General features: G+C 39.7%; 1 long non-coding RNA gene across 1 annotated transcript; it reads right to left on the bottom strand.

Annotated features, from left to right (window-relative positions):
- Positions 1–7,824: 7,824 nt before the first annotated feature.
- Positions 7,825–15,675, bottom strand: LOC121923365. Its single transcript, XR_006102363.1, has 2 exons — positions 15,613–15,675; positions 7,825–9,285 (listed from the first exon to the last, which is right to left on the bottom strand). It is a non-coding gene; the product is annotated as an uncharacterized LOC121923365 (long non-coding RNA).
- Positions 15,676–25,550: the final 9,875 nt, after the last annotated feature.

Raw genomic sequence — 25,550 nt, 5'->3', positions numbered from 1 at the left:
ACCTTGGTCTCCTAGAGGCCCAGTCAAACATTCAAACCACTATACCACACAGGCTTATCTACACTGTACCACTACAGTTATATCAGCTTGATAACACCTTGATTAACACCTTCACATTCATTGGTCTAGTTCAGGGGAGTGCACTAATTCACCCTGAATGGGAATTCTAAGTACCTTTTCAAACTTCAAATCCCAGGATCTCATAGGCTGGATGCATGGCAATTAAAGATGGATGCATGGCATGAACTTTTTATAAATGTGTAGCACAAATACAGGCATGGAGGCTCACAGTTGCCCATGCCAGAGAACTGTCCTCTTTCAAAGAGAGGACTGCCCTTTCTAAAGCAAAAGACACAAGGCTGTACAGCTCCACCATTCATAACTCACAATTCCATAATTTAGAAATCAGATCCCTAGAACAAGGAGATTGCCAGTTCTCCAACTTGGCTTCTAAAAAGAGCATAGAAATTTAGCAAGAGAGCTCTTTCCCTCTGCTTATCATGGTAAGATGTTCCTCACTTGCTAATGTTTATGTTTTAGGCTGCCATGAAAAACACTGGAGCAGGCTTTAATGAAAAGGTGGCAATTCTATCAGAGAATGTCCTTTCCCTTCAGTCAGTTGAGGTAGATTAAGGTCACCTGTCTTGGGGTAACACGGATAAAATCTGCTTAAAGAATTTCTGTAAGGTATGGTCCAAAGGACTATGCTATTCAAAAGTCAACAATATGCGATGCTACTTTTTAGGACATGTCTCAGTCAGTGGTCTCACTAAGGTTGAAGTCACCCCATGCATTAACTCATGGGGTCATAGCCCCCACATTGACCTCCTCCCATCTCAAACCATACAGCAGCAGTTCTCAACCTGTGGGTCACAACCCCTTTGGAGGTCGAATGACCATTTCACAGGAGTCGCGTAAGACCACCGGAAAACACATATTTCCAATGGTCTTAGGAACTGAGACACTTTTATGGTTGGGGTTCACCCCAACATGAGGAACTGTATTAAAGGATTGCGGCATTAGGAAGGTTGAGAACCACTGTCATACAGAGTCCTTAGTAATGTTTCTTGAACTAATGTTACTCATAAATTGTGTGTATGCTATGAAAAATAAAGTGAAAAATTTTTTAAAAATTAAAATATATATTTTTAAAAAAAATAAATTTTAAACATTTAGTTTTTAAAAACCCCACTGGGCTTTCTCTTTTATCTTCACACTGAGCCTTGCTCCACTTACACCATCTCTTCAGCATTTTAAAGGGACGTAGGTGAACATCACAGCCTGTTTCTCCCCAAAGCAAATGTCACGCGCTCTTAGGGTGTCACCTGCTGCAGTCCACATCCCTAGTGATGCCCATGGGAGCAGCCTTAAAGTTAAGAATAAAATCCAGAGCAGATTCTCTGCCCCACTGACATGGACTCCATCCACCATCACTGAAAAGATGATGCAATTGTGATTCACTCAGTAGAGCACTGTATTTATAACTATGTTTACTCAGAAGTCCCATTTATTTCCATGGGAATTACTGACTAGAAACTGATTTTAGGACTGCAGCCTTCGGTCAACAGATTTATTCCCAGAATCCCAGCATGTTTTTCATTGGCCACTTCTAACTATGGGCGCTTTATGCTTCTGTCCTTAGGTAATGCTTACTTCATTTCCAGCCATAGCAAGACTAAATTGCCCCTTTAGCATACATTTGTTAGTTTATTTAGTTGCAATATTTTTATACTTCTATTTTTATAAGTAGCTATTTCCTGTTCCCTGACAACAAGCCATTTAATTTCCTCTCTGCAGCCAGAGCAGTTATTCATTTTTATTTTCATTTTTATTTTATCAGATTGTAATTTAGCAGAATGAACATTATAAGAGAGTAGCAGCTTTAAAAGGAACACTGCCAGGTTAAAGGACCCACTGATAGTATGGTTACTATCTCCTCAGTTGGCTGGGTTTTAGCTGGTTTAAAGTCAGAATAGTATAGTGATTTGAGAGACCATGGTTTGAATCCCGACTCAGCCATGTAAACCCACTTGGGCAAATCACACTCGCTCAGCCTCCGAGGAAGGAATGGCAAACCCCTTCTGAACAAATCTTGGCAAGAAAATCCATTGATAGGTTCACCTTAACTCTATACTTGTTCTTTCAGACTAGTTTTCACTATAATAAATGGTTTGTTGTTAACTGCCCTCAAATGGGCTCTGACTCATGGAGAATCCCAAAAGTAAAAAGCAGCAGATTTTGTCCACTTTCTGTGCAGTTTATTTTCGCATTAATGCCCAATGCCCACGACATTGTATGAAAGCTTTTGCGGGATTTTTTCACTTTGTGTATGCATTAACATGCAACATCGTGTGAAAATGATGCTGGATTTCCCTGTTTTAAATCCCATTTCTGCCTGGGGAAAAACCCTTGTAATGAACTCTTAGGGCCTGTAAATTCAGACCTATGACTTCCTTAGAGTCTGTCCATTTAGTGTGCAGTCTTCCTCTCTTTCCACTACCTTCTACCTTTCCTAGCATTATTGGCTTTTCCACTGAGTCATGCCTTCTCCTGATGGGGCCAAAGTACGACAGTCAACTTAATCATCTTGGCTTCCAGCAAGATTTCAGCCCCAATCTGTTCCAGGACCCATTTGTTTGACTTTTTGGCTATCCACAGTATCCTCAGCACTCTTCTCCAGCACCACATCCTAAATGAAGTTATTTTCTCCTTATCCACTTTCTTCACTGTCCAACTCTTATGTCTATACGTGCTGATGGGGAATACAATGGCTTGGATAAATCTAACTTTATTGCTCAGTTGTACAGTCGGTCCTCTGTATCCACGGATTTTTTTTATCCACGGATTCAAGCATCCACAGTTTGACAATATTAAAAAATAATATAAATTCTAAAAGCAAACCATTTCTTGTCTCTAGTTCAAATCTTCCTACTGTTTTTTAATCTTCTTTGCTGCCTACTTTACCATTCCAGTCACCTACAATTAGATGGAAATCCTGTGTTGGTGTGTTGTCAATTTTTCTTGGACTCCTTCATAGAATCTCTCAATTTCTTCTTCCGCTGCCTCTGTTGTTGGAGCATATACTTGGCTTATTGTGATATTTATAGGTTTTCCCTGAAGTCTTATTGACATGATTCAGTCCGACTTTGCACTGTATCCTTTCACCGATTTTGCCACATCTTTCTTTAGCATGAAGGCCACCCCATTTCTTCATGCCTTTTCATTTCCTGAGTAGAACACTGTGTAGCTATCTGATGCAAAGTGACCCATTCCTGTCAATTTTCGCTCACCCACCCCTAGAATTGCTATGTTTATATGTTCCATTTCCTTCTTTCTTTCTTTTTACTGTTTCTAGCTTCCCTAGCTCATGCTTCTTACATTCCACTATATGCAGCTCCCAGTTTATGCAGAAGCTGCGCAATGATAGATGCAATGGCGTGCGCACCCATGGCTTACATTCCATGGCCCTATAATATGTGTAGTGCTGTTTTGGACAATGTTTGCATTGACCCAATGCAGTCCACACCTGCTGCACCTCCTAATGATGTCCCTGCCTAAGAATATCAGAGTTCTACTGGTTGGCTAGAAATGAGGCTTTGGGCTTAAACCTGACCATTCAGCAATCCTTTTCAAGTTTTTGTTTCTCTGTTTCTTTGTAATGTGATATATTCATTGAATGGTGAGATAAAGGGTTGTTTTTTTAAGTTATCTTTGTTGAAATTTTAAAATATACAAATAAAAATTACAATCAATTTCATACTTCCTTTTGCCTTATTTTTGTGTCTCAATTTCTTTTGTCTTCATTGTTTCTAGTCTCTACCTAAAGTTTTAATACCGAGATTTTTAATGAATATAGGGAAAAAAATAAAGTCATTATTTTAAATAGTCCTTTCTTATTTTAAAATCAGGTTTGATTTTTCAACTATTGTTTCCTATTGAAAATTAAATCATAGAAAATTCAGCTTCCCAAATCGGTGTATTTTCCTTCTTGAATTCCTTCTCTATCCACATTCTCTTTTCTACTATTCTTCTTTAGATGTTCTGTACATGAAAATTAATAATATAATTAATGAAATTAAACAACCAACTTTCCATTGACTGGACTTTGTTTTAATTTTTCAATTTTTCTTCTGTATTGTGTTATTGATTAACTCTTTCTTAATTCCCCAAGTTTTGCTCCAGTATTCCATAATTGGGTACCATTCCATTTCAAATTTTGTCATATTTTTGTTTTTAATTTCATGTCAAAATCTGTCCATCTCTTTCAGATCATGCAACTTTAAAAGTCAGTTCTCCCTATTTGGAACTTCTTCTAATTTCCAGTTTTTTGCAATCAACAGTCTGAGAGGGGAACTCTTCTCAATTTTACAGTTCATTAGCGATGTCATGTTAAGAAGATAGATTTCCGGTTTCATTGAAAATTTAACCCTGTACATCTTTTGAATTGCTTTATGTATACTCTTCCAGAATTTTTGGATTTTCTCACACAACCACCACATATGGTACATTGTCCCGCTTGTTTTCTTACATCTCCACGCTGAGATAAAGTTTATATGCACACCTGGAACAGCATTCTGCATTTCAAGGACAAGCTACAGCATGATACCTAGACTCATATTCCAGAGAACTAAGATGTGAAAGACAAATGAGGAAACAGTCTCTCCAGAACTGATCTCATTGCCCCCCAATGAACCGGAATGGAGCAAAAACAAAGTTATTGAGAAACAAGAGGCAATTGGGAGCATGTATGTAGAAGCGCATTTTAGAGCCAAAGGATAGTTCACAGGGGGTGGGAAACAGTGAGTGAATAATTTGGTTTGCTTGAACCCTGAACAGCTTATAATATTGCAGAAGAGGACATGGCTGTCTGGGATCCCAATCAACAACTCTCTTGTTAAAGGGTAAGAATGCACCACAACATTTTGTTGTGAGTCCCACTTGTCTCCTTTCAAGACTGAGGTATTCAAATGAAAAATGTCAACACACAGGAAAATGTCCTGTATTACTTGGGCAACTCCTGCTAAAAACAACCACAACAATCTGACAGCGATACACACACACACACACACACACACACACACACACACACACCAAGTGATCATCTCACTGGAAGATCTATCAGACAACAAGTGGCGCACACATATTTCACATTATCAATGTCATCTTCTAAACACTGGAACCCTATGGAGCCCTTCTGAATTTTGGAGCCCGCTTCTCTTTCTCCTGACATTTAGACATAAGCCTTTGATTTTGTGAAATCTTCTACTGCTGCCTGAAGCAGCCAATTATATGAATTGAGGGAAAATGCAAATTACAAATCACTTTAGGGGGGACATAAGTTGTAAACAACTTGAAGGCTTGCAACAACAACAACCCATACCCAAACATACTGAAACTTTTCATGTGGCCAAAGAGTGATTTCCTTCTTAGCTGTGAGGGTGGATTCAGAAAATCATAGGATATTAGCCGAGTATTGATGACTAAATCCAAATATAAGTTATCAATGGAAGTTATACCATTGTAGGATATGGATCCATTCTTATTGGGCTGCACCTGCAGAGGATAACATACAGCTCTCCAGATGTTGTTGGTTTGCAGCTCCCATCAACCCTAGCCATCACAGCCAATGGTGAGGGATGGTAGGGGCAGAATGTATGACATTATGTTTTCAGCTGTGCATATACAAGATCAAAGAACCTAAACACTGTCTTGCTTTATTACCCCAAAGATCCATCTGGTACAGCATTCTGCTTTTCTAGTCATGTGCCTTTGAGATAGAACCCCATAAAACAGTCATCAAAACAACAGCCCCAGAATCCTGATACTTGGAGAATGAAACTACTTCTGTATATATTCTGTCTGACTGAAACCAGATCTTGTCTGACTATGTTATTTTACAATAAGAATGCTTTATGGACGCACATCTCTTCTTTCCTAGCAACTGAGTTAAGATCTTGAGTTGTTATTTACACAAAATCTGCCAGAGTGAGTTAAACAAAGCCACAAGGTATATTTGAAAGAAACATATTTTCAGTTCATAATATATGCCAGCTTATATAAACAAGACTAGAGCATAGGAAGAGGACTGCAAACAGCAGCACCCTTTATCCAACAAAGACCCTTTAACTTGAATAGTAATACATCAGTGATTGAAAAGCCATGTAGTAGGCAGTTTTGCCTCTCTCTCCATTAAAAGCTGTAAGAAGGGGAAATGATGTACATCAGTGAGTTCAGAGAAACTGCTTTGTGAGACAAAGATCCTATTAAGTTCCAAGGGAATGGAGCATCCCACTAGTGTTGCTATGCTAGTTCACTTGGTGCACACACCTCTGATTATAGTACAGCTCTTTCTAGAGTGCCCTATTTCTTTGATGTTCTTATAGGTACTTAGAGCCAAAGCGCTATAGGAAGGGTAACTGGGGAAATTGCCTGTCAAAATGCCATAGTCAATCCTCTCATAATATCTTGGCTCTGAGGACCCCTGAGAGCCAGACTTTGAAGAAAGAATACACTCCAGAAAGAGCTTCCCTCTGCCTGTGATGTACATTGGGTAGCTGCCTTCTACTGTTAGTCTTCCACTCGCACAGGGAGATCTTGGATACCTCCCACTATAAGTGGTGAAACTGTCAATGTGCCATCTCATGAGAGGTTGCATACTATGGCTTGAATCCTGTCGGTGATATATATAGGCAATATGTGTATGGCTTTTTAGCATTCTTACAAAAAGAGACATCCACCATTCCTTTCAGGCAATGACCGATTTTGCACAACCCACCTCTCTGCTGATGGGGCATCCTCCCATAAACATGTAGGGGCTGGAGGAAGATGGTGGCCTAGCAGTGGCAGGGTGTGATTTGCAACTGATTGTTGAAGAAGCCAACATTCTCCTTGACATTGGTTAGTAATAAATACTGCACTGGCACAACTAGTCCTTCAGGGAAGGGATGGTGTTCTCACGAATCCTGCCATTTCTGGACAGAATTCAAAATGTTGCTTATGATCTATAAAGCCCTATGTGGCTTTGGTCCAGACTATCTGAAAGACCGTATCTCCCTATTCTAGAGTACCCACGTTTTAAGATATTTAAGACCACCTTCACAGGTATGGCTGGTGAGGATCCAGAAGAGAGTCAGGCTGTGGAACTCTCTTCCAAGGGAGGCCTGATTAACCTCATCCCTGCTGTCCTTCTACCAGCAGAGCAAGACCTTCCCATTTAAATAGGCCTTCAGTTTTTAATCTGGCTGTGGTAGTGGAAGAGGTAGGTTTTAGTGTGCTTTTGATTGTTTTAAATTAATATTTTATTTAAGGACTTTATCACATGTGACTTTTAAAATGCCATTAAAGTTCAAGCATAGAGGCATTGCTGATACATCACACAATGCTGTCTCATCCCATCACTGCCTTGCCCTCCAAGCATGGTTAGAGCACATCTTGTCATAACAGTAAGATCTGTTTGACTACCTTGGAGTGTAGTGGAGTTCCCCTCTTTGGAGGGTTTTAAACAGAGGTTGGATGGCCGTTTGTTAGAAGTGCTTTGTTTATGCATTCCTGCATGGCAGAATGGGGTTGGACCGGTTGACCCTTGAGGTCTCTTCCGATTCTATGATTCTATTAACACCAAGAACAAAGCAAGGGGAGAGAAGCTGGAAAGAGACTCTCCACCAATGTGGTGACTAAGAAGCACCTAAACCTTGTAAAGCTGTTAGTTCTACTAGGTTGTTTTTAACAAAGATGTGTGTAGTTATGTCTGATTTCTATATCCACTTGTTGTGGAATTTCATGGTGCTCTCTGTTACATAAACAGATTGGGCAGAGACAGTTTTCTTAAGCTTTTAGGTTTCTTTAATAGACAGTACATAAAACAAACATCTCCTTTGTTTGCCTTTCATTGTATTTCATCATACAACATTTCAAAGTTTTGTCTTCATTCTGCAAAGAAGGAGAAAAACTACCTGTAACTGCCAATTGGAAGGAACAATTTATTTGTCACTGTATCGGTTCATCAAAGGGAAATCAGGGCTGTTGTTGTTGTGTGCCTTCAGGTCATTTCTGACTTATGGTGACCCCCAAGACAAGCCTATCACAGGGTTTCCTTGGCAAGATTTGTTCAGAGGGAGTTTGCCATTGTCTTCCTCTGAGGCTGAGAGAGTGTGACTTGCCCCAGATGACCCAGTGGGCTTCCATGGCTGAGTGGGATTCGAACACTGGCTCCAGAGTCAAAGTCCACCGCTTAAAACACTACACTGGACCTATCTAGAGGATACCACTTTGCTTTTGTTAGTAAGAATTATATCAAGGATTTTGCCCGGCAAGATTTAAACTCTGACTTTCCTCCTATCTACTCCCATTCAAACTGCAAAAGCACTTATTTCTTTCAGCACTCACCCATAGAGGTTGAGAGTGATACAAATCCCAGTGGTTTAGAGTACCCCCAAGCAATCTAGTAAATCTAGTAAAAACAACAAACTGTAGTGGAGTAGCAGTCTTTTAAACAGGGAACCAATTTTCTGGCTCAGGACAGCATTAAGGAAGCAGGGAGGGAGTTTCAGTGTGTAAAGTTAAATGTCTGTACACAAGCTCATTCTGTAATTGTTCCCTTGAATTCACATTGACTTGCTGAATATTTATCATTAAAACCTTTTGACAAGATGAAATACACTGGTGGAAATATTTATTTAATAAACACAGATCACTCAACATTAATAAAACAACATCCAGCGGCAACAGCATATCCTGGACGCATGTTGCATTAGAGAAACACAAAGCCTCTCAGGTTATTCTGGTGGCGTAAATAATCCTGGTAGAATATGGGTCGAATCCGCGTTGTTCACATGAATTTCAAATGCATCTGTTTAAGTTGGGGGGGGGGGCTGCCAAAAAACTCACAAAAGCTTATTTTGATCGGTTTCCCCCATGTTTTCCTGAAAGATTTGCATTGTTGCCTGTGTGAATAACTGATGTGGATAGATCCAGGATAAACCGGGATAAAACTCTGCCTGTCTTGAACGTGTTTTGAATACATCCACATCATCAACTCCATCTTTATAGCAACAGAACTTGCAGAGCTGCGCAGAAATGCTGTTCCGATTAAAGCATGAGATTATTTGCATAGTCGCACTGCAAAACAAAACGTGTAGTTTTGCAGACAGCAAAATGCCCAGGGTCTTTAGGAGCGCCACTTCTCATTCACATGCTCTTGTCTTGCCTTCAGCCGGGGAATTGCAGTGACAGAAGAGAAGCGAAGACGTGTCAGGAGAGACCGGAGTTTCCATGGGCAACCACCACCTAAAAGCAGGCCAAGACAAAGAGAGCAACAGAAGACGAGTCAGGTGGAAGGCAGCATGACAAGAAAAAGGAGATCTGCCACGCAAGGATGAAAAGGAGTGAGGGAGACGAATAGAACAAAAGAGTGAAAACAAAGGTGGGGAACAACCATCTCATTCAGCAAAAGAGGAAGTGTTCTGTGAAATTCAAGCCTGTTGGGCAAAGATGCTCACCATTTCGAAGGCCTCTTTAATTATCACTGGCATTTGAGGAAGTCTTTCCCACTTCCCACATGTTGCACCATTAATGTTAATATTTAATGTCTTCATTTTAGCCTCAAATAAATTTACTTTATTGCAAATATTAATCACCCATTTTGCTAATACCCAAGCTTGCTAATTTGCTACGCAATCAAGGCTTAATAATTTAGTAGTTATTTGTTTTCCTAGGTTAATGAGATAATCATCATCATCATAATCATAATAAATTTTATTTCTTTCCCGCCTCTCCTCAGAGCGCGAGGAGTAGTACAGCATGTCAAAATACAAAACACAATTAAAAAACAATAAATGCACATTTAAAATAGAATGCTATAAAATTACTAAAATACACTCATAATTCATATACAGATTAAAAAGCCACGATTTAAAATTGACTGGATAGGCCTACTGGAAGAAATATGTTCTTAATGCTGTTTTAAATGCAGTAAGTGTTTTATACCTTCTTCATGATAACAGCCTTGTCAGTCGTGATGCTCAGTGACAAAAGCACTGCATATTTTACAGTCTGCTCCCTGTTGCTTGGTTATTGCTTGTATTATTTATTAAATTTGCTCCGAAATTTACATTTTATACATCGCTTTACGAGGCAAAGCTGTCTTACAGTGCTGCATTGGCATAAACACTACAATAACAACTCAGTATAACGCACAATTCAACAGAAACAATACCTATTCAAAATAGGAGTCCAGTAAAAAAATAAAGCAATTGGTTATTTATTTATTTATTAAAACTTTCCAAAACAGGAAGCTCTTTTGAGCACAGCTAAAGACAGAAAGAGAATGAGATTGGTGAACCTGTCTGGGGAATGAGGTGCGCAAATATATGGTCAACATGGAGTCTGGTTCCTGCTGAGTGCATTTTAGTGAATGGTAGAGCCATTTATAGCGTTTCTCAACCACATTCCAATTCAAACAAGGAAATGTCAGTCAAGAAGTACAATAGTGAGTTCTCTATTGGCACCACATTATATTGTATTTTACACTTTTCTCCCTCATTCCAGCTTTTTAAAAAGTACAGAGGCTGAACTAGTGTTTCCGGTTGTTCTGGTCTTTCGTCAAAAAGCATGGCTCACTTGGGGCACCCTCTTCTGCTTTTGGGGTATTTGGAAGTTCAGATAGGATCTGTGGCAAAATATTGCAGTAAATACTCATATTCTATACATGCCCCCTTACTTAAATTACTAGATTTATCTACACAGAAAGATGCACATCAGCCTATTCAGAAAAAAGTTAATAGTGCTCCCTAAGATCATATTTGCCATCATGCAGCTCAGATGAATGCAGCGGCTTCTGATCTAAATACTCTACTTTTGCCAACTGTACAAGATCTGAAAGTACACTTATAATAGAAGTCTAATATGACACAATTTTTCATATATTTAATATTAGTTTGTGTGTAGCTTTTTATTTTGATGGTTTCCAGATTCTTTTTACTATATAGCCTAAGTCTTCCTTTTCCAGAATTCCAAAATATTCCCCCAAAAATTGTTTTTCATGGGTGACTGAGACAGTGATGCCTTTGCCATTTGATCAGTCAGTGTACACAACTTTTATTTCACGCACAAAATTATTATAATATTGTATAAAATTTCATTCAAGCTGTATGTATACAATATATATGAAATATAGATGAATTTTGTGTTTAGACTTGGCTCCCATCTTCAAGATATCTTATTGTGAGTTATTCCAAAATCCAAAAAGAATCCAAAATCCAAGATACTTCTACAAATCCCAGAATTCCACGGCATTGAGCCATGGCCATAACTGAGTCAGAATTAAAGCAATTTGACACTACTTTAACTGCCATGGGTCAATGCTATGGAATCCTGGGATTTGTAATTTTGTCAGATGTTTAGCCTTCTCTGTCAGAAAGCATTGATGCCGAAACAAACTACAAATCCCAGTTTTCCATAGGATGGAACCAGGACAGTTAAAGTGGTGTCAAAGTGCATTAATTCTGTCAGCAGCCTGAGTGGTAGACGCCAATTGCCCTCCTTAACCTTCCTCTCAGTTCATAGAAAGATTTGGCCACACTTTAGAATTTGGCGGTGGTGTCTGATATCACAACATGGCTAACCTCAGAGCAGTGATGAAAACAGATCAGATATGTTCAGTTTTTCAGAAAGGAGCAATGATGGCGATGACAGTCAAAGCTTAAATCTTATATGGAGAATAGAAATAGTTGTCTGAAAAAAAATGAGTTGCTTGAAAAACATACAACACCTTTGCAAGGTTGCACAAAATGTAATGTCAGTTCTGTCTCTACAATGAGCAGTGTTTGGGTACATGACTAAAATTCCCATCATGTGGATGGAGGGAAAGAAAACCCCACAGCAGTCCTTTCAAATGTTTTCGATTGTAACTCTAATAACTGGTTAGCATGGCCAAGTCCGGGGGATTTTGGGAACTGTAGTCCAACACCAGTGGAAGCCTGCCACATTAGGCTGTAATAAATGGAGATATAATTGTTTTCATTTCCAGTCTCATTTGGGTGCTAGGAGAATATTTCTGTTTCCAAACCTAGAAATGACTGCAGATTTATTGAATGCAGCCATTGGTAATTGTTCAAAAACAGAAAACAAAACTCTCTCTCTCCTACAATGGAGTGGTTATTGAGACTGCCTAATGTTTCTGTGCTGGGAATTAACAAATATAATGCAAATCAGAAAAGATGAGTGCCGATCTTGGCAGAAAAGAATTTTTGGCAGAAAGGATTGCTTGTTTGTTTGTTTGTTTGTTTAAACAACCAGACAATTTAGACAACCAGACAATTTGTTTATTGGAAAACGATCAATCTTGTAATAACAACAGCAAATGGAGCCATTGTTAAAAATGGAGATTAATAATTATTAATATATATTAATCTTGTGGCCTTGGTGCCAAAAGGTCTTTCTTTTGCTTTATGCAGAATTGTAGATATGTAAACATACATGCAATGTAAAGCTTTACATAGTTTGTCTTTACCTGAGAGGATGAAACATTTCAAAAGTTGGAAAGCTTTTGAATCATTTCAAAAAGGTAAAATGAGGAGTTTGTGGACATTTGCATTGATTTTTCTCAGTTCAGATCATTTCCTGTCCAAATTTCTTGAAGGCAGGGCTAACACTGCTGATGTTAGTGTGTGTTCATTAAGATTTAACTCAGCGATTATTTAATTATTTTATACCCTGCTTTTCTTCTATATGAGATCCAATGATGAGCATCCAGTTATCAGTTTCCTAAGTAGAATTAGCATCAGAAACAAATCTGAAGCTGGACTTATTCTATGGCAGCTGTTATGCCAAGATGTTCTTGTCTTTCTCTTCAGTTATTGCCACCTTCACGGGACATGTGCAATAAAACTTGCTCACAAAGGTTCATATTTACCTTCTGCTCCCTTTAAATTTCTCCAAAAAACCTGTATGGTGGAATTTTAGGCTGTACTGTCATTTATTTGCTTGTAATGGTTATACAGTTATAACGGTTTACAAGTATTGGATTGTGTTTTATTTTAATGGAAGTTTAATAAAGACTATTAAAAAAAAATTTCTCCACAAAACACACACAAATTCCACTGGTGCAAGTCAAGGATGAAGAACAATAACAAGGTTGTGACCGTGTTTACAACTGTCGTCCCGTTTGTGCTGTTACCTCTGCCCTCCCTATGTACGTTCATGGAAACCAGATTCTTTTGATGGGGAAAGTACTGGACGCCAGTGTTCTCATTAATGATCAGCATATTTACAACCTGTACAGGTACCAAACAAGTACTGCAAGTGTACAGGGGGGAAAAACCCAAACAAGCATAGGCCAATATACTGTAAACAGTTCTCACTGTATAGATTCCAACTACTTGGATTTCATTTCTCAGGGCCAAAGTAGATCTTGCTTAATCAGCAGCTATCTTCTTCTTGTTCTTGTTGTTTTCCTTAATCAATTATAGCTATGTAGAGTTATTGTTATTGTTATTGTTGGAATTTCTTTTGCATCGGTGGATTTCCCCCCCCACTCTGTGTTTCTATCCATGCACATGGGCAGAGGGGAGGTAGTATCCACTGGGGTTTGGTTCCAGGACCAACATGGATATCAAAATCTGTGGATGCTCAAGCTCATTAAATACAATGGCATGGTGAAATGTCGTCCCTTTTATAAAATGGCAAAATCAAGGTTTGCTTTTAGAATTTATATTATTTTTAACCTGTGGATGGTTGGATCCATGGATAAAAATTCTGTGGATACAGAGGGCAGACTGTATTTTGATTCTGATCATGTGGGAGAGGGAAGAGATCAAAGATAAAAAGCTTTAGATTTTTTTAATTTTTTTTTTACATTTAAAAAAATTCTTTGTCAGACTGCGGCTCAGACCTTCACAAAAACTGCTTGCTGCACACAAGTTTCAGTTCCCTCCTAGAATCTAACAGGTGTTCAGTACCCAACAATAGCTGATGAAACCTGACCAACCTGCCTCAAATTTCACAGAGAATGTGTATCAGGAGAATCTCATTACCAAGTCTAAGCATATGCCTGGTGTAGCGCAGGGGTTTGATCTCTGTGCTTTGGGAAATCCCTCGATTTAGGCAAACACAAGCTTTATCCTTATATGCGCCCCCTTTGCCTTGGCATCCATTTGGCAAGGTAGAGATTGACACTGGCCTATATTACAGAGCTCTTGTGAGGACTACTTAGGACAGCGTCTCTCTGTATACTGAGCATTGCTTGTCTTTGATTAGTTCCTTAGTCTCCTCTTTAGATACTACTTATGCTAAAAGAGACATGTGTCCTGCCATCCATTCTTGCACTACAGCTCCCATGATCCCTCACCACTGGCTTTATGAACTAGGGTTGATGGGAGTTGTATCTCAGTAACACCTGGAGTGCCATGCACCCTTCAACTATGTTTTACACTCACCATATCCACAAAGAAATGCTGCTCATCAGAACCTTTTCCACATCTATGGTGACTCAGGGTGCATCTACAGTGTAGAAATGGCACCACTTTAAGTGCTGTAGCTCCATCCTATGGTGTCCTGGGATCTGTAGTTTTGTGAGGCACCAGTACTCTTTGGCATAGAATGTGAAAGACTGTGAAATTACAGATCCCAGGATTCCATAGGATGAGGCTACATCATTTAAAATGTTGTCATACTGCATTATTTCTACAGTGTAGATGTTCCTCAGTCTTCTCTGCAGCTTGATGGTTCTTACTTCTGGGTCTTTCGCTGTAAACCTTTCTGTGTGTGTGTCAGGTGACATAAAGTGGGTGAGTTAAAATTGGTACAAAAAGGCATTTCTTCCCAAGTCTTTTAAAAAAATTCTCAGCATGTACTTTCAATGTCTTAAAGAGCTGGGATGGTCAGGATGCCAGTAGTAGCAGGACAGGGTTGGCGGTTGCTCCTACAGTGACAACTTTGGCAGATCCAATGGCATCACATTCACTAGGGTATGCGGGGGTTGTGTATTCAGCAGCTTCAGTCACCTAATGCCACCCTTTTCACTGGCTATTGTGCAAGTTAAGTAAAATTCCAGCTCTGGGCCAAACCATTATTTATTTGTCACATTTGTGTCTGCATTTCTTCCAAAGAACTTGGGGTGGTGTGCATGGGATGCATCTATCTTGTCTTCACTGCACCATTGTGTAATGTGTGAAACTGAGAAACTGGGTTGGCCCCATTAAGCTATCACTGTTTTGTGGATTTTAGATATTATTACGTATAAGTATTCCAGGGACACTTCTGTAAAGCTCTAGCTCTGATGTATGGTCCTGGGGCCCTCTCACATTACAGAGCTATAGTACTTTATTCCACTTCAGCTACCATGGCTGCATCCTCTGAAAACTTGAAGTTTGTAGTTTAGGGAGGGATATTTAGAAATCTCAGTCAGAGAGCTCTAGTCCCTCACCAAACAACAAGCCCAGGATTCAATGGGAAGCAGCCATTGCAGTTCAAATGGAATCATAGTGCTACAACTGTGTAATGTGAAAGGGCCCCGACCCTCACTGAGAGCGATCACAGGATGTGCAACACACTGCTGTGTATGGTATGCACAAATACATCCCCACTCCAACACACATGCATGGAAATCCTACTTACCCCCATCCCATACAGGTCTTTACAAGGAACAGTTTTACATCGCAAGACAAATCTGGCCTGGTGAGTCAAAGAAAGGACAGCAGCCAGAACAAACACAGATGACATCTGTTTTCAAACTGTAAAATGATCAGGGCTGCAGTGCATTTCGGTGCAGCTATGAACCTCCTGTAGTTATGCCCCCCCCCCCTTTCTATGTACTACTGGAAATCTCCTGGACTGCTGTTACTGTAATACAACAAGAACAGGAATAATGACATTGCTATGTACTTTCTCTCCCTGTGGTTTTCTCAGCTGGCCTGTAACAGCTGAAACTTTAGGGAGACTTTCTACCAAGATTCTGGGAATGGATTGGTGGGTCACTGCAAGGGTTACTGGAACATTTGGTGCATGATTTGTGTATATTTACAACACAGGCTAAGCAAACCTCTGCTGCTACTTGACCTTCACTGCTTGAGATGAATGCATGTGTTTTATGTGCACAGAACAATAAATTCAGAGCAAAAATTATTTTGTGTGCTGGGGAAAAAAATGTTGACAGAATACTCTTTAACAGTCCAGGACAGGTTCATATATGCACACACAACACTTGTTTTCCATGAACAGGAGCTGGATGGCCCTTGCGGTCTCTTCCAACTCTATGATTCTATGATATCTTTAAACTGGATTGTTATTTATTATCTTCACACATCCTACTCTTCATAACCCTCTTAGGGGTCATTCAGACATCTGGGGTTGTTTTTTGTTATTCAGACTACGGAACTGCATCTATGCACATCCCTGGGAAATCGGTTACTCACAGTGCCAGCACCGGAATAAATATGGAGTTGACGATGTGAATGTATTCAAAATGTGTTCAAGGTATGCAGAGTTTAATCTTGAATTATCCCTGGTCTATTTGCATTGGTTATTCACCTTGCCAGTAATGCAAATCTTTAAAAAAAAAACTCAGGGGGGGGGACCTGGTATCGATTATAGCAGACTAAGTGGGTTTTTGGAAGCCTCCCCACCAATTTAACAGGGTGCATTTGGGATGTATGGGAAGAACAGAGACTGAACTCAGATTAATCCTGGATTATTTATCCCGAATAGGGCCTTAATCTGGCTCTCTTAACACAATTTCTCCCAGTTTGGAAGCTGGCTCAGTTTGAAGAAAAGCCAGAGCTTGGAAAAGTTGCTTTTTGAACCACCGTTCTTAGCAAAGCCAGCCACCATGGCATCTTCTTTCAGAGGTTTTGAGAAAAGCCCTTGGGAAGAGATTCTGGGGAGAAAAAGCATTATCAGATGGTGGAGCTCCCTGTCTTCAGAATGCTCAAAAGTCATGGTTTTTTGTGTAAGCCCCACCACTTGTGTGCAAAAATGTGTATTTGTGGAAACAATTTTTGCGGGTTTTGCACACACAAAGAAAAACCTCATCAGAACCACATATGGCTTTTTCTGCAAAAATGTGTGTGTGTGTGTGTAGTAACGCCATTATTTTTCACAAAAATACCCCACATGTTTTACTGAAAATAGTGAGGCTTTTGTGCAACAATGGAAACTGGTGTGTGTGTGTGTTTTACACAGAACACGGTTTTGCACAAAACCCCATCAGAAACACATATAGTTTGTGGGGAGAGGTTGTTTTGGGTTTTGTTTATTTCTGTCCAGAATAATTTCCTGAACTATTTTGGGATGTTTGACTCCCAGCCAAAAAAACTCCCTTGAAAGGACAAAAATAGTAAAAGTGTTGCACTCTTACTATACACACATATACATGTGCTTGAACACAAACATATACATTATAGGTGAATGGAACAGATCACATGTAGTTTGGTCTTGCAGTGATATAAATATATTGGCCTAGTTGAGACTTTTGTTTAATATCAAGCTTTTTACAGTAAGCATTCAGTAAGATACTAACTAGAATAAAAATACACCACACTTTCCTGAGTTTGTGCACAACATGAAACCAGTGCTTGGAGGAACTGTTTTTTATTTCTATTATGATCTTGAGAATTTCTCAGCTAAAATGGCCAATGTTAATATCCTTTCGAGAGTATTTTGTGGGTTGCAATCCCATTTTTTTTACTGAGCTTTTCAGGAAACTGGCTCAAGCTGCATCTACACTGCAGAACTAATGCAGTTTGACACCACTTTAACTGTCATGGCTCAATGCTATGGAATTCTGCGCTCTGTAGTTTTGTGAGATATTTAGCCTTCTCTGTCTGAAAGTTTTGTCGCCACAACATGCTACAAATCCCAGGATTCCATAGGCTGGAGCCATGACAGTTAAAGCAGTGTCAAACTGCATTAATTCTGCAGTGTGGCAGCAGCCTTAGTTAAGATAAAAACAGAAATTCATATATACTTTTCTCACTTATATGAAGAGGGGAAAGTGTGCAAAAGCCAAGCTTTTCTATATTTCTTTGTAATACGAACATGTAGATTAAACTATTGTTTTGATTATCTAAACCTAGACTCTCTATGGAAGCCAGAAGCACATGCAGATCATCATGCAGGAAAGACTCCATACACCACTTGCTCTGGCCTTGAACATTTTCTACTGATGGCAAACAGCCCTCAGAAAATTTGTAAGAGCTCAGTATATCCCCAGGCTGAAGAAAATCCCCCATCATGGACTAAACTATATAATAACTATCCACACACAAAGGCCTTTTGTTTATAGAAACAAGGCCTTGGTAAATCGATGCTGTTGTTTAGTTCAGTGAATGAATAGCTCTTCACTGAATCTTGATGGCTTTAAATTAAATTAACCTGAGCCAGAGACAGTATGGTGGGAACATTGATAAAATTATAGAGTTGGAAGAGACCACAAGGGTCATCCGGTCCAGTCCTCCTTTGGCCATGCAGGAACTCCCAATCAAAGCATCCCTGACAGATGGCCATCCAGCCTCTGTTTAAAGACCTCCAAAGAAGGAGACTCCACCACCCTCCGAGGGAGTGTGTTCCACTGTCACACAGCTCTTACCGGCATCCTTATAAGATGGCTGTGACAGCCTCAGTAGATTTACTTAGGTTTTGATATGTTGGTGCATCTGTTAAATGTATCTCCTCAGAAATTGGAAGAAAACACCCTCTGTCTGTGCTCAGGTGGACTTTATAGCCATGGTTGGTGTGTGCTGATCTGATTGCCAGCTAAGAAGATGAGCTTCATCATCTAGATAGAATTGAAAGCTATTATCTCTTGAACAGGCTATCTGCCATCAAATACAATTGTGGCCTCACTAAGGAGGTCGATTGCACCTGAATGGATTCTGGCTTTTTGTCTACAAAACTCTGGGCTTCTGTATTTGTTTCTAGTTAATGGGCATTATGCCCAGACAGCTACGGTACACTGCCTCTCTAAACAGAAATAAGACTTTTAAGTCTATGCATTCACCATCCAGTACCCAGCATGCAATCATTTCTAATTCTAGCACATATTATTTTTAATAGCTAATCCACAGGACCTGAAATATAACTGCTAACCGATAACAATACCAATGCAAACAAAGGCATTTTCCACTTAGAGAGCAAACTTGTAACATTACCAGATGGCAGCGTCAAGGGAGTCTATTTTAGTTTGCCTTGACCATACCTTGAAAGGCTTGAACCTATGACAACCAAATAGTGGTGAGCTCCCAAGTCACACTGACCAGCTGCTCACTTTTGCCAAAATCAAGTAAAATGTAGTGATGCTTTGTTGTGTTGATCTAGTCTTTCTGCAATAGTCACAGTCTCTATGTTACTTCCATGAACAGATCGCCATACTGCCAGTTCATCTTGCTTGCAGGATTCAGTTAGACCCTGAAATCCTGATGGAGAAGGTCAAGGATTTATTTCCTCATAGATTGTGGCGGAATGCTACATTTCCCACTGTAGTTTCTTTACAGTATTTTCTTTTGCTTAGCCCTTCTGATTCATTTGGCTGTCTGTGATGAACACAGTACTTTCCACCCCATGACTATGAGGAAGTAGGCTCAAGTCTATGAAAGATTATAATACCGGTGGCTTTCTTTCAGTTAGTCTCAACAACAATGATACAAGATCCCTTTGCATACAGTACCTTCTAGTCATCTATGAAGCACTGCTCAGGTATCTGAGCCACATTGAGCTGATTGATTGAGTTATTGATTTTCTTGACGTCTTGTCAGTCAGGATTAGCCTAATGATAAGGGAAAGTCTGTATGCTACAGTATATATCAGGATGGGAAATGTTTAGCTTGTGGTCTGCACACAGCTTGTGGATCTCTCAAGCAGAGCATCTAATGCGGTAGGCAGAGATTTGAACAGTCTCCCAGCCCACTCTTCCACACACAATATCTAGCAGAGGGAAAAAAATCAAACTTCATCTTCTTCATAAGGTATATAAAAGTAGCTTACTCACAAATGCTTGTGCGTAATCAACACAGGTTCATTTTTTTGGAGGGAGGTGAAAAAAAGAGAGTACTACATGCTTTTAGGAAACTTGGAACATCTCATTGAGAGAGAGAGAGAGAGAGAGAGAGAGAGAGAGAGAGCTCTTCTGACTGCATGCTTCATGGGAAACAGGGAGAGAGGGAGAGCGCAAGGGAGCACATGAGACCTCAGAGAACAAAGGAATGCCTATGTGACCCAAGAACAGAGTGGGCATGGGCATTCAAACAGATAAACAAGCAAGCAAACAAGAAGTTACCATAAACATGCTGTACCTTAAACTCCTAGAAAGCAACACACAATCTTACTACTTGTGAGTTTTTGGGCATGCAAAGGTTGCTAATCCTAACAATTTCTCCTACAAATCCCCCCCTAACCCCCCACACTTTAAAATATGTCTTTAAATGACTTCTGGGCATGTTGGGCATGTCAATGTGGCTATCTGTAATTTCCCACCCTGCCCTATATGCTAGCGTAGGACCTTCTGGAACTGCTAGTGCCCAACCTTTCTTGAGTCCTAATCTAATCAGATCGATAATATTTCACTGCTGCATTGGCTAAGCAGAGTCCTGAGTTATGATAACCAGTTCCCAGTGTTTCCGATCAAAAAGCATATGTGCCAATATATACATATATTAAAAACATATGGACCTAGTCCATCTTTTCGTCTTAAAAAAACGACCTGCTCTCATTCATCAGCATTTCCATACCACCCTAAACACTTAGAGGCTGAACAGATAGGCCAAAATAAAGCTGCTTCGGGTTACTTTGGAAGTAAGCTGTTTAAATGACACTTGCATGTTAAGAGGCCAGAAGCTGTGCCAAAGTTGCGTTCTAGTACTTAGGACTGGAGCATGTCTTTGGTACAGCTTCTGGCCTCTTAGGATACATGCAGCATTTAAACAGCATACCTACAAAGTGACCCGAAGCAGCTTTATTTTGGACTGTCTGTAGGGGCTTATAGCACCATACCATCATAAACAAACCCAGTCACCCATGCAGGTGGATGGAGGAAGGAAAGGAGAGGAGAGGAGAGGTAGGGGGAGAATGGAGAAATGGGAAAGAAAAAAAGAGAGAGAGAGAGAAGAAGAAGAAAGGGTTAGTAAAGAGAAAAGAAGAAAAGATTAGAAGGCTGGGAAGGAGGAAAGGAGGAAAATAAAAGAATGAAGGTATAGAAATTGATCGGAAAATAACTAAAATGAAATTATAATATTTAGTAGGAAAATGGTATATAAGAAAGGGAGAAATTAGGGAAACAGTATGAGATGATAAGGATGGTTAACAATTAAATTAATATCTTGGTAGGATTTAGTATGAAATGACATGTAAGATGTTTGAAGTAATGATGTTGAGAATGGGAAATTTATTACACGCTTTCTTTTATGTTCTTTACTTATAAGGTTTCAATCGAAATATGTATGTTGAATGTTTGATATTTGTTTGTTTAAATAATAAATTTATTTTATAAATAAGTAAATAAATAAACCCAGTCTCATTTAATTTTAGAAGTCAACAAGTTTCTGGTTAGTACTTGGATGGGAAACTACCAAGGAATTTCCAGTATTTCCATGGATTGAGCAATTAATGTATTGGTTTTATTCAAGACATTTCTTTCTTTCTTCCTCACCTACCAGGGCCCTGGAGGCCATGCACAATCAATTAAAACATTTTAATAAATAACTAACAATCAATTTAAAATTGTCAGAATTCTTCATTTAAAACCTGACAGAAGTGTTTAAAACAGTTCAACAGACACCAATGCAAAATATCAGTTTTCACTACCCAACAGAAAAGCAGAAGGGATGAAGCATTAAGCATGAACCTGATCTCTCCTGGGAAGCACTTCCACAGTTGGGATGTTGTTACAGAGAAAGCCCTGTCATGTGTACACACCATCCTAGCCTCACAAGGCTGTGGGATACATAACATGGCCTTCCATTGGTAGTCTTAGATTTCAGGCAAACTCATATGGAGTAGGGTATGAAATCATTAGTCCTGAAACCTGCAATGCCATGGCCACTAGTCAGAGTTCGATGGACAAATGGTCTAACTCAATATGTCGAGTCTATTATTTCTGCCTATATTTCTGTGTTCCACTCCAGTAGCAATTTCCACTTCAACTGAACAAACTTTCAATTTCCGTCTAAAAAGGTAAAAGACAGAGAATGAAAATCCTCAAGAAGTGCAGCTATAAAACTGTGCTGTTCTAGGTTTGTTTAAAAAGAGAGTTTATGACCTTGTGTTGTCTCCATGGACTCTTTATGGCTCCCACTCACTCCACTGTAGAAGCTGCTTCTCCCCAGTGGATAATTTGGCTTCAAATTCAGTAACATTTAGCCATTTAATTAATTACATACACCTAAACTTCTTCATGAGGCAATAGTCTGATTCAATATCACCTTTAACAGCACACTGGCTTTCTATGCAAAGACTAAAAGGGTTCACCTTCACCGTTTGGCTCCTAACCATCTTTATTCATGTGCTTGAGTGGAGGCTATGCCAAATATGAGTTTGGACATGATTATGGAATTAGAAAGGGCTGAAGTATGGAAATCTTTATCTCATCCTTCAGACACCTTTCTCACATGGATTGGCTTACTGAGGATTTGAAAGCGTAAGTCAGTATTACAACTGAGTAGGCAATCTGGTGTCCGCCAAATGTTCTAGTCTACAACTCCCAGAATTCTTGACCCTTGAGCATACAGGTAATGGAGGCTGGTGGCTCCCATGTCATGGAGCATGGAATTTGCTCCATGATTTAGTCTGAACTCAAAGGCATTGCCCAGGTGCTGAATTCTGTTGCAAAAATCTTATTGCTCTTTTAAAGTTCAAGCTAAACCCTGGCCACCACTGTGTGTTAGCAGGTGAGTGTCATGGAAGTTTTGTTTCACAATGTCTGGAGACACCAAGTTGCCTACTCCTGGAGTAAAAATGTCAGTCTCAGGCAGCGGAGCTCCAGGTTCAAATGCCCACTGAACTCACTGGGGATTTTATCACACAAGTCTAGAAAAGTGGAATTTTAACAGGATCTTTGGCCGGGACTTATTGCACAATGTAATGTTTGTCCTGCTGTTTCCTTGCATTCCATTTCTTACTGTAGTGCACCTTTTCACTGATGAGCAAAACCCATCAATAGGCTCTCAATCTCCCTACTATTCCATTACTGCCTTTGTGCAATAGATGCCTTCCACAGCAATTACACTTTTCAGGCAGATACATTGTGTGAGTGGACATAATTCTGCACCTCTCCCCCTCGTAGTGATGACAGTGTCAATGCTTTCCCAAAGCTGGCTGGTGTGGGCACATTCACACAGCAGCCAGCTTCAGGAGGTCGTTGGCAGCTGCAATTGCTCATTTCTAGCCTTCTGCCCAAAGCACAGGGCTGCTGTGTGAATGTGCACATAGCAGACTCACAATTCAAAAGGGAGGTTGCAGTGACTGCGACCATCAACACCTTCCCAAAACTGATCACTGTGTGCATAAGGAACTGGCTCAGAAGTGATTGATCGTTCCCACCTTCCTCCCAGAAAACAGATCATGCAACCGTGGATTGCCAAAGTGATATTGTGAGGGAAAGTGTGGTTAGAAATGATGCCAAACTAGTATGCTTCCATACTTAAATTAGTGTGATTGTGGCAGGATAGCAGGCTGGTGCCATAAAGTCCTGGGTGAACCTGGGTCAGTGCCAATATTGTGCAGTCTCTCAGGTTAACTTGCCACACAGGAGTGTTGTGAGGATTACTTGGAGGAGAAGACCATGAACTTGGCTTTAAAGAGGTAATTCCAAGATATTTTGCTTCCTGAATTTACAAAAAACAAAATGAACAAAGCTGACCAGATTGGTCGCCAAATCTGTTCTGCAAACTGGCTAGCATCCCCCATGACACCTGAGGACTTGAACCCTGGTCTCCAGAGTCATAGTTCAACACTCAACCACTATATCACCTTGAAGGTAATTTTATACAATATTTTAAATAATTTTGTGCATGAAACAAAGTTTGTGTACACAGAACCATCAGAAAGCAAAGGTGTCGCTATCTTAGTCATCCATAAAAAAAATGGTTGGATTTTGGAATTCAGGATAAGAGAGACTCAACCTGTACCAATTTTTTGATGTTGTTAAAGTACCTCAGGAGAGTGTACTGAGAGATTTCAGCGTTGTCTATAATGAATATGAATGCTGATTCCACATTCTGATGGATCTTGACACCCAGTTATATTCACTTTATAAAGGTGACTGAATAAAGCTAAACTTTTGGAAAGTGACTTTTATGCTCTATCCCCCACCATCCCTATGAGAGCATTTGCTACTGGAACTTGTATCCACCTTGAATCCCATTTTGGGATAAAACCTGGATATAAAGCCCATTAAATAAATAAATAGCTCGTAAATTAACTTTTCCAAGCTCTCCATAGCCAAGTGAGATTTTCAGGGAGGAGATAGTCAATATGAGTGAGTGCTTTGAGCAATAGACCAGCATTTCAGGAATTCAGGGCCTGAGTTCCCACTTGGCCATGGAAACCCACCAGGTGCCTTTTGGCAAGTCACAGACTCTCCACCTCAGAAGAAAGCAATAGTAAATCCCTTCTGAACAGTCTTGCCAAGAAAACCCCATGATAGATTCACTTTAGGATCGCCATAAGTTGGAAATGACTTGAAGGCACACAACAACAATTTTTGGGAGGACGAAGTAATCAGCATGGAGACGTATTTTTCTTTTATTGATTCACCCAATACAAAATAAAAACATTACCAGAAAACAATCTTATAAATGTCCAGTTCTGAACTGATCGTGTTACTTTGGCAGGTGTGTTTTGTTTGGGGGTGCAGAATGGTTGATTAAATTAAATTTTGGCATCTTCACAAAAAAGTTCATTTTTTAACTGTTCTCTTTTTTGACATTGACTATTTGGAAACATCATTAAAATGCACACCATTTAACTTGGATCAAACAGTTGCCCTTGAATCAGACAACAGATTACAGTCTTGCCCTTGGGAAGACAGTCTGGAAACTTATGTCCAAACTTTCTGATAGCTTACACACTTTCCCTCTGGTTTATAACTGGAGGTAAGCATAATTCTTGAGACCAAAACTATAAATAGTACAGAAGATCTGTGGCTGGATTGTCTGTTTTGTAAAAAAAAATTAAAAACAGCAACTGAGGCCCTAAGTGTTATGGAGTGGTGGCTATAGAAGAAGAGCATTTAACTGATTTTCCCATGTGCTTTGTCCCCAGTTGAAATGACCCCTTTAAAATGCAATTTCATTTTGCTGGAGGGGAGTGTTCCTGTCTTTTGAACCCACTGCACAAAGTCTGATTTCAGTTTGGAAGAGGAGAAGCAGAAGGCTTAAACAGTCTCTGGAGTTTATCACACAAAACGGGGTTCAAACCAGGAAAATCCCACAAAAGCGGAATCGTTTCCAGATGATATCAGGGGACATCCCACACAGAAAGTGGACAAATCCTGCAAAAGAAGGATCATTTTCAGATGACGTCGGGGACACTGAGCATTAATCCGACATTAACCTGCACAGAATGTG

Source organism: Sceloporus undulatus, chromosome 2, assembly GCF_019175285.1.
Source record: "Sceloporus undulatus isolate JIND9_A2432 ecotype Alabama chromosome 2, SceUnd_v1.1, whole genome shotgun sequence".
Lineage (NCBI taxonomy): Eukaryota > Metazoa > Chordata > Lepidosauria > Squamata > Phrynosomatidae > Sceloporus > Sceloporus undulatus.
The sequence above is the reverse complement of the archived record's forward strand: the minus strand, read 5'-3'. Positions and strand labels throughout refer to the sequence as shown.